A 9,731-nucleotide genomic window follows, 5' to 3' on the forward strand; every position below is an offset into this window, starting at 1 on the left:
TACGCTGGCTTTCATTCAAGACATGCATGAGAAAGGCTTTGCAGCACAATAGATCAGTGGGAGCCTGTCTGCTTCTATAGACGTGGGGCAAACTGAAGGGAATGTCAGTTGACTGTTGATGTTGTTGGCTGTCCAGCAACTTTTTGACAACATTTTTGAAAAATACTAAATGCCCAAATGTGACATTGTCCCACTGGCATTTGAATGCTCTTCCATTTAAATGGATCAGATGAGTCACTGTAAACAAGTAGCACTGTTAAAGCATGTCAGGGCCCCGCTTTGCATCATCTTGCAGCCTGCAGTCTTCGCCAGGGGTGAGCAAAAACACATGGAATGAAATGCTACTGTAAAATCCCAGCACATCCCCCAGAGAGACATCAAAGCTGACCCAACATGAGGCCTTTATCTGAACAATTGCTCCATTCTATCCTGCACCCCAACCCTGACCACCCCCACAACCCCCTTTTCCAAATTTCCACTTGATTAAGCCCTAAGCTGAGCGGAGTTGAATCTGGAGGGAAAACGCTTCACTAATTCTGACTCTCAAGTCTTTGACAATAAAAAGGAAAACTGTTTTCTGTTCAAATTTCAGTCAGGTTCAAAAAGCTGTCAAGTGTTTTACCAGCTGTGTTAAAAATCATATTGATAAATATAGACAGATCAAACCAGATCACTTGCAAGCTTTTGCAACTTCTAAAGCACCTTGCATTTCATTATTTATAGCCTAAACACATCTCCTATGCACTTTGTATCTGACCAAAAGTTTTTAACTGCTGAGCAATGATTGTCGCAATGAGAGCATAATGTCACTTCTGCTGCGCTTCAGACTGTAACTGACAGAACCAGATGTTCATTAGCAAGCATGTATTATTATGGCAAGTGTAAAGATGAATTAAGCTGCTTTTACATTATTTATGAGGCTGTTTACTCAAGAGGTGGAGACTAGTTTCCAGGGATTGGTGTGAAAGCCACCAAAGTGGTTTATGGCAACAATTCAGGAAAATGCTCTGACAACTCATCTGTGAGTGTCTCTTTATTGCTCCTTTCAATGCTGCTGCTTTTTCTTTTGCAAATCAGACAGTGCAGCTCCTTGACAATCATTTCTCACAATTGTTTTTCCAGTATTTGCAAGCAATTATCTCTGTTGGTGAGCGTAAGCAGAAGCAGCCTCCAGACCACTGTACACATTCTCTCTGTAGTGGTGACGTTGCCCGGCAATCTGAGCTGCTGGATGAGTGCTGCTCAGATGGCTCTTTCTCCTCCTGCATGCAGGCTTCTCTCGCCGTCTCTTTCTGCCTCGCTACCCCCCACCTCTCCTCTCAGCTTGCCTCTCCTTTATTTGCATACTAATAGATGAAGCAAAGGCTCATTATAAACCCGGGTTGTCAAACTGATTATTAATATTATACATTTTGGGTTGTGTTTACAGAGACAGTTTGTGGGAACTCACTCTAATCTCTCATCTTTGTTACATGTATAGTTTTCACTGTGAAATACAGTTGACAAAGAGTCTACAGGTTTTATCATGTGCATATATCATTAAGGTTGTATTGCAGAAAAGTTAGGTCTTTTTAATTTATATATTTGTGTAGTCCACTAGAGGAGGGCAGTGTGCAAGTGTTGAAAAGCTGTAAAACCAATAGCAGAGCAGTAAACCTACTTTTGCTATTATGTGCTAGTCAATAAACTGCTGCTGAAATGTCTCTGGGGCCCACCACCACCACCACTTTGCCCCAGACTCGGCATCTTTCAAAAGCCACCAAACTTCAGGAGTCTATCACTGCTGCATCTTTAAACAGGAAGGAATCATTAGTTTCACAACAACTCACAAACAGATAGAGTGTTTAGTTTATATAAAACAGCCGTTCTCAATTGCAAAAAGAGACAAATATACACACAACTTAATAAGCATAATACACAATGTAATGAGCATGGAAATTAATGTTTGTTTGAATTATTTTGTCTTTTTAGAAAAAAAAATTACAGCAACTTTCTGTCATTTTGAAGAACTAGAACAGTCAGAAAACAGCTGTAATTTGTTCTTAGACTCAATTATTTTCCCATGTAGATTTGCGCGGAAACACATGACTTTTTCCCTCATCTGAAAGTTCATTGTGTTTTCTGTGCTATTCTCAATTATGTTAAAGTTGATGTGAAGCTGGCATGTAAAAGTAGATGGATCAAAGTATAAAACCTCATTTTTTTCATTGAGGAGTTCCTCAGTGACAAAGTTCCTCTTCCTGATAGGTCTAATCCTCGAGAGACGAGTATAATTAGAGCTATGGAAACAGGAAACACCTCACCCTCCCTATCGTTTCCCCCCCTCTCTACCCTCTTGTCTCTCGTTCTTCCCTCCCTTAGATGTGCATTTATTTGTACAAATTATCAGGTGTGCAGACATTGAGTGTAGCCATAATGAGTCTTGAGATGGTTATCGCGGTGTCTTATGTCCTTTGGTTTACTGGAAATGAGGACATGGCTTCTTTTTTTTTCTGCCTGAAAGTAATTAACGAGCTGCAGATTCAGTGGATGGTTTTGCAAAATCTGATCTTGTTGACCTTCAACTTTCTGCCTGTTTGTAAAAAGTTTCTTATAGTATACTGTATATGTTACTCGCTTATTCAACTACTAAAAAGCCCAAAAGCATTCAATTTACAGTGATATAAACTAAGAAAAATCTCATACTTTGGAAGGGTTTAATATCAAATAGTTTGTATTATGACTTCATAAAGGGCTGATCAAAGTTTGCAGTTTGCATGTTCTCCCTGTGCTTGCGTGGGTTCTCTCCGGGTTCTCCGGCTTCCTCCCATCATCCAAAAACATGCACCTCAGGACTGTGCTGACAGGTCATCATTGTAAATGAGAATTGGTTCTCAATTGATATTACCTGGTTAAATAAAGGTCAAATAAAAAATAATTAACTAATTGTTTCTACATTCATGGTCCTGCTGCGGGAAACATAACAAATGTAAGAGATACAACGAGATATATGTATTTTTATTCATTCAAGTCCTCATGATGTAAGACAGGCTCTAATATTGCTAAATATTTCATGCTGTCTAAACCTTAATCCCCCACAAACTCTTCAGCTTGACTTGCATCACAATGTTTTGGCTGTGACTGCCTCTGATTCATTTGTGGTGAATGTTTACACTCCCTTGCTAGTTTAGTCCAATGTAAGGGATGCAGTGGAGCAGCCTCTAATTTCTGCTCCTTCCTCCAAAGATTACAGACCCTGTGGAGACCAGGTGTACTGTTCAGACCAAAGATTAGCCACCCATTATACTTCCCTTCATCTGAGACCACATAAACATTCTGCTCCTACACCATACTCCACCTCTGGGACAGGGTTCAATTTGTAGAGCAGGGAAGCTTCTCGGGACTCCCCATGAGCACTCACCCCTTCTTCCGCTCAGGCACGCACAGTTCAAGAGAGAGAAAAGTCCACATTTTTTTATTGATTCGGAGGAGTGGCTCCCACCTTGCCTCTTCCTGGTTTGGAATGCACACCTGGAGGTGTTTGCTGAGTGGCTCAAGTAATCCATGTAACAATGCAGGCTGACATCTGGTGCCTTCAGAAGCACTGGAGGCAGTTTGCACTGACAAGCTCTGCATTGTCTCTATGGATCAGCAGGTCTGCAACCCTGTTGATCTCTTTATTGTTATTATTTAACGTAAATCCTTTAGGTTTGTCCCTGCAGATTAAAAGGTTTAAATATGATCCGTTTTTTAAATGTGGCAGAACATGTGAGAAAATTCTGTAACTGCTTTGTGAAAATAAATATAACCTAAATGTTTGCGCACATAGAAAATACCATAAGCATTGGGGACTAGAGAGCACAGGTAAAGTGCAGTTGTCTAGACTTTGTTGACATGGCAGGCCAGTTGAGTTGCTCCACTCTCGGTTCCCTTCACAGTGTACACACAGGAGGGAGATGGGTGCAGATAAAACGACTGGGTTACGCCCCGCTGAGGAATTGGGATGCCTGGAGGGGCTGGGAAACTTTCTGCCTGGCTAGCCTTAATATTGTGATTCTACTCAGTCAACAAAACAGTGCGTTTGATAGAACATGTCAGGTTTCTCCAGGATCTGGGGGCTGGTCCTCTCCTCTGGTTAGACAGCTGTCAGCCCCTGAGAGCCCAGAGAGCCGTACACTCCTCCATGTGGTGTTGGAGACTTTAGAGCGACACAACAGAGTGAGGTGAGTGCTGATTTTCAAAACAATTGAACAGTTAGCCTGCTTGTTTGTTTTTTTTAAATTTTATCATTCAGAGTTGGTTGTTGAGTCAAGTTGCACCCGCTGGTCCTTGGAATTCATTCTCCTCTGTCTATTCTCTGAGCCATTGTTTTGTCTTTGGAGAACAATTTCTTTAATTTATTATGTGCAGGTTTTTTTTTGCTCATTTGTAAAAAAAACAGATGATCTTTATTTGTTTGTCTAATGTCATGTTTAAAGCAATAGCTTTAAAGATTGTTCTCAGAATCCAAGTAGCATGTGATTTCTTTAAGGGACCAGTTGAACAGTAGCCATGTTAATTTCAGTTCATCTAAGAGAAAAATGAAGCACTATTGTTTCTACACAGTGTTTTAGATGGAGGAAGATCAATTTGTAGTGTTGAAGTTGTTTAAACTTTAAAGTTTTGATTATGTTATGCTCAACTATTAAACAGCAGGGTGTTGCTGACCTTCTTGGATAGTATAATAACCTGTCAAATGAGCAGATGATCAATTAACATTACTGCATTATAACCATACTCCTAGGGCTTGAATTATTTTAAGGTAAATCAAATAAATGCAATGCAATACAACTAGAAAACATGCTTTAGCAGACCTCGAGTCAATGTATGTATTTGATGTAGTTCATGTAAGGTTTGAATTCTTGTTGAAACAGATTTATGAGCGCGTGGGGACCCAGACAGGTCTGTGCAAAGATGATAAAATCTAACATCAGTGTGTTTAATATAGGAAAGTATTTCCACGTGGTCTGCCTGTTCTTCTTTCTTACAGCACAGATTAGAGTGCAAAGGGAGGGAAACCGTTCTACGAGTTTGATTACTGTAGTTAAACAACAGGGATTACTTATTAAAACATTCTTGCAATCCATATAAAGAACAAAGAGTAGGTCATGCTTCAGTATATTTATTGTCCTCAGTACGTTTGTTGTATATGAATACTTTGTCAGGCTTAGTGTGTTCTCTTTGACTTCTTGATGGTTTGAACTGTGGAAGCTGCTGCTGTAACTCGACCTGCCCTCCTCCAACCACCTGTGCTCGCGTGCTAAGAGAAAACACTGGCTTTTGTGTTGGAGTGAGACGTCCGCACAGAAGGGGGCTAAGGTACATTAGGGGGCTATGACAGGTGGCATACTCTTCCTGTGTTTCCCCGCAATAAAGAGCATGAATATGGTCGTGCTTGTGGTAGAACAGCCGCACCACACTGCCATGGAGGTGGGGGCAAATCTCATTCCAAACAAAGACATCAGAAAAAGACAGCATCTGGGACGTTTGATTTAAGATGCATTTCTTTTTAGTGCAATGTATGCGTGTCTACATGCGGATTTGGGTCTCAGTTTACATGCAGGCTTGGAAGGCAGAGGGAAGTCGGGGGCTGGGTACAGTGTGGGTGTTTCTGTTTGTGTAGCTGTGTGCATGTGTGTACTGAGCTAATCAATCTGAAATGTGCAACAGCAGAACTGAGTCTGTCTGCGAGAAGGAGGACCGGTTCAGTTCAGAGTTCCCAGTAACTGCTGGAACTGGTTGAGAAGGGGGCAGAGGGGGCCATAGTTCAAGCTGTGTGAGCCTGGATGGAGATGTGATGTGAGTTCTCATGGCTGTGTGAGGTGAACAGCAGCAGAGTGATGACTCATTCGTGTTGTCCTCTACACAGAATGAACTCCGCATCTTTGCCACACAGTCCAAAACGGACCTGTAAGTATAACATTTATTTCAAGATTCAGTTGTTTTCCTTTTGGATTGTTTGACCCAGTGTCTCGCAGTTATGTAAACAGGGACTTTTTCAAGAGTTTGACTTTGGAATTGTTGGAATTGAGTATGTTTTGTTTTTATTTTCTAAAGCCTGCTTTTCTTGATCTTATTATAGTGAAATAACATTTTGGGTTTTTCAGACTTTTGGTCAGACAAAGCAAGATATTTTAAGATGTCACATTGCTGTAATTTTAGATAAATAGTAGCGAGTACTATTTCATAAAAAATAATTATTACTTGCAGTTCTAGTTGGTATGAACAATCTGAGGTGTTGCAAAGAACAAATCAAATATTGATGTTTAAATGATCACACTAGAGTTTATAAGGATTTAAAGGGGTGAGGGTTAGAGTTGGAAGTTTTCATCACAACTGTTGGTGGCCTGTGTGGCACTGTAGGGTTGGTATGAAGTGAGGTAGGATCAAGGTGTCACATTCCACAGTTTGGTGTGTGTGTGTGTGTGTGTGTGTGTGTGTGTGTGTGTGTCACCTCTACAATGACCACCCATCTATCTGCAACAGAACATGCACTTTATCTAACCTTCCTTAAACTTAATATACAGTTATGTCTCCCGTTAATTCTTCCATATTCTAGAGTTTGAAAGTATGTGTCTACATGTTTGTTTGTGTGTGTTTGTCTGCGTGAGTGTGTGCATGTCCAACCGCAAAAGTTTTTCAATCTTTATCCAAACATCTGCTGTGTTCATCCTCCCCCTTAAATCTGTATTGTATTTTTATCTGTAGAAAAAAAGATATGATGAAGAAAAATGATGAAGCTGCAGCTCACATGTCATCTGACTAATTTGTTCCCTTGATAGCTTTATCAGATCGCGTGCCACCCTTGGGACTGCCCTATCTGCTTTTTCAGATCACATAAATATTGTTTACCAGAAGCCTGCATAAATAAGGCTATTTTAGACCTTATGGAAAAACAACAGGAAAAGTTTAATTCTCATAGCTGTGCAAACATTTCAGTGTAAATGGAGCTGATGTTCTACTGTCCAGAGCTTCACTGCTATCTTGGTTTGAATCTAAACACACTTATTTACACATTTATTTTTGCCTTTAGCAGAGGGACATCGGCACTGTGGAATAAATCACCCTCCAGGATACATTTAGTGTTTTTTCTTTATCCCAGTGTCGCAGGGCCTGCTCATGACCTAAATCACCAGGAATACAAACACTGATGCCTCCTCTTGTGACCACAGAGGAGACACATGTCCACATTCACAAAATGACATACAAAGAGGGGAAAAATGTGGACAGAAGGTATCTTATATGACCAAGTCTCCGTTCTGAGTGAGATGGTCGAATATATTTACTTTTTTTATTTAAAAAAATCTCCCAGTTGTCAATTAATTTTTTTCTTTTCATTGCTAGACAACCTTAAAAATATCTAAACCGGGGATTTATTAAAAATATTATTACAGTATATTTCACCTGTAATCATTTAATTAGTGTCAAATCATATTTAAAAAAAATATTTTTTTAAATAATAAAAAAATATCACTGCATATGTGATGTGTGTAGTAATGTGCAATATTTTATTTTCATCACAATATAAGCTAAAATGTGTGTGATCACTTTAAATTTCATATAATTCACAGAATTGGATACTTAATGCTCTGGCAGCTGAGAACCTCAATTTAACTGTGCAGTTTAGCTCAAATATCTGCATACAGCCCTGTTAATAAAATATAACAGAGACATCCCATATAAAAAGATGTATTAAATTATACAGATTCTATCAGGACGCCGATCTGCTGCAGACACAAGTAGATTAGAGCAGCTGACTACTCCAAGGCCAGCTTTCTTGAAAGAAATTAAACTATTGACCTATTGTGTCACTCAGCACTTGATAACTAGTGAAAAATTTGCAGTGACAGCCATTCACCACCTAACAAGGCTGCATTCATTTGAATTTAATACTTTAACATCTGAACATTTTTGGCTAATCTCTAAAAACTGTGCATGGATTATAAAGTTTGTAACATTTTGGAGCACATTCTGGCGTAGTTCATATTTAGCGTAGCCTTGGGTCACCGCTGCTCTCCCAGGACGAGAGTCTGAGCGATCCTCTGATGCACGTCATTTCCTGTTATCTCTCTACTGTCGACTTGGGAATACATAAAACTTGACCAAAAAAAATTCAGCTTGACCCGTTTTGTTGCCCACGTGAAGTAAATTCAAACCAATATGATAAGTAGGAATTAAAAAGAGCAAAAAAGGGAGACCGGAGGAGACAATCTGCCTGCTCACCCAGTGAAACCAGCCCAGTGGAAAAGGCCAAGGCAGCAGAAATTATAGGTTCAGTCGTGGCACAAACAGTGAGCGAGTTGGAGAGAGAGGAGTGTATATTTGCATAGTGCATACAGTATGTGAGGTACATCTTTTGTTTATATAGCAGGTTATACAGTAGATATAAGACTAAGGCTAAATGTAGATCTAATGTATATATAACAATATGTGTGGTAATTCATATCGTCACTTCTGATTCCTCTTTTTATAGAAATGTACTACATGAAAGTGTAAGGTCAGCATGACAGTGTGTTCGAGTTGAGACCACGTGTGCTGTGTGACTGCAGCCGGTGACAGTGCGCCTCCTTGTCTCTCTCAGGTCTTTGTGATGTCTGACTCTAATGACGCCTGACAAGAATCTAGTGCCTCTCTAAATATAAGACAACCTAATTACCTATTCTCACTACCTTCTCTGTTTACACGGGCTGACTTAATATGATCTTCACATCTTCACACAGAGCGTCTATTCTCACGAAGCATGCTTTTTCTCAAACAGGGATTTCTTGTGTTTAGGAAGAAATGGGAAGGACTTACTGTTCACAGCTCACAAACTTGTCACTTTTTTGCATTTCTGCTGTAAAAACATCCTCACCTCTCGAATGTTTTTGTGTCTTGCACAAAAAGGGTTTCGTTGCAGTGCCTGTTGGATGTCATTATAACTTCAAGGCAGCCTGTTGGTAAAAGCTTTTTAAAGACCGTTAATCTCCTTTTTTAATATTTTGTATGTCCTTTAGAGTCAAACTGTTTCAAAGATGTCATATCTATCTTCTGTAACAAGAGGATGTCCCACATGTCAGTGGTTTGTAAGAGCCAGTTAAAGGATTGGCCATTGCCCTGACAATATTTAAGGGGAATACTATTGTAGTGAGTGACCTGAGCAACCAATCCTATGCTGATGTCTTCCTTTCTTTTTCCTTTTGAAAAGCAGCAGAATAAGCTGAAACCCTAGTCCATTTGTATTGTCAGGACAAAGAGAGACCATTGTGGCATGAGGGGTAGAGGGGAGCTGCCGGTGGAGGTAGGGGTGCAAAGGGTCAGGGGGGCAGAGAGGAGTTGGTCAGAGTCGATGCCTGCTGGGTGGAGAGCTGGGGCTCGTGGCGGTGGGGTCGGGTGGGGTGCAGGTCAGGTTGTGGTTTGTGTGTGTGTGTGTGTGTGTGTGTGTGTGTGTGTGTGTGTGTGTGTGTGTGTGTGTGTGTGTGTGTGTGTGTGTGTGTGTGTGTGTGTTTTTCTGAATGATGAGCCTGAAGTTGCAGCAGTGTGCATTTATCCAGCTGGAAGAGGCTTCAGTAGCAGAGCAGCAACAGGGCGGGGGAGGTTAGGTTGGAGGAAGGGAGGGTGAGTGACTGGGAAGGCAGCGTACTGCCTCTCTCACGCTCGAGAGTTTAGTCTGCTCCAGCTGCCAACACCGTAGCAGAGAGAGAGAGAGAGAGAGAGAGAGAGAGAGAGACATG

This window comes from Embiotoca jacksoni, unplaced genomic scaffold (assembly GCF_022577435.1).
Source record: "Embiotoca jacksoni isolate LCO1_2020_lvr unplaced genomic scaffold, fEmbJac1.0.p SCAF_11, whole genome shotgun sequence".
Lineage (NCBI taxonomy): Eukaryota > Metazoa > Chordata > Actinopteri > Embiotocidae > Embiotoca > Embiotoca jacksoni.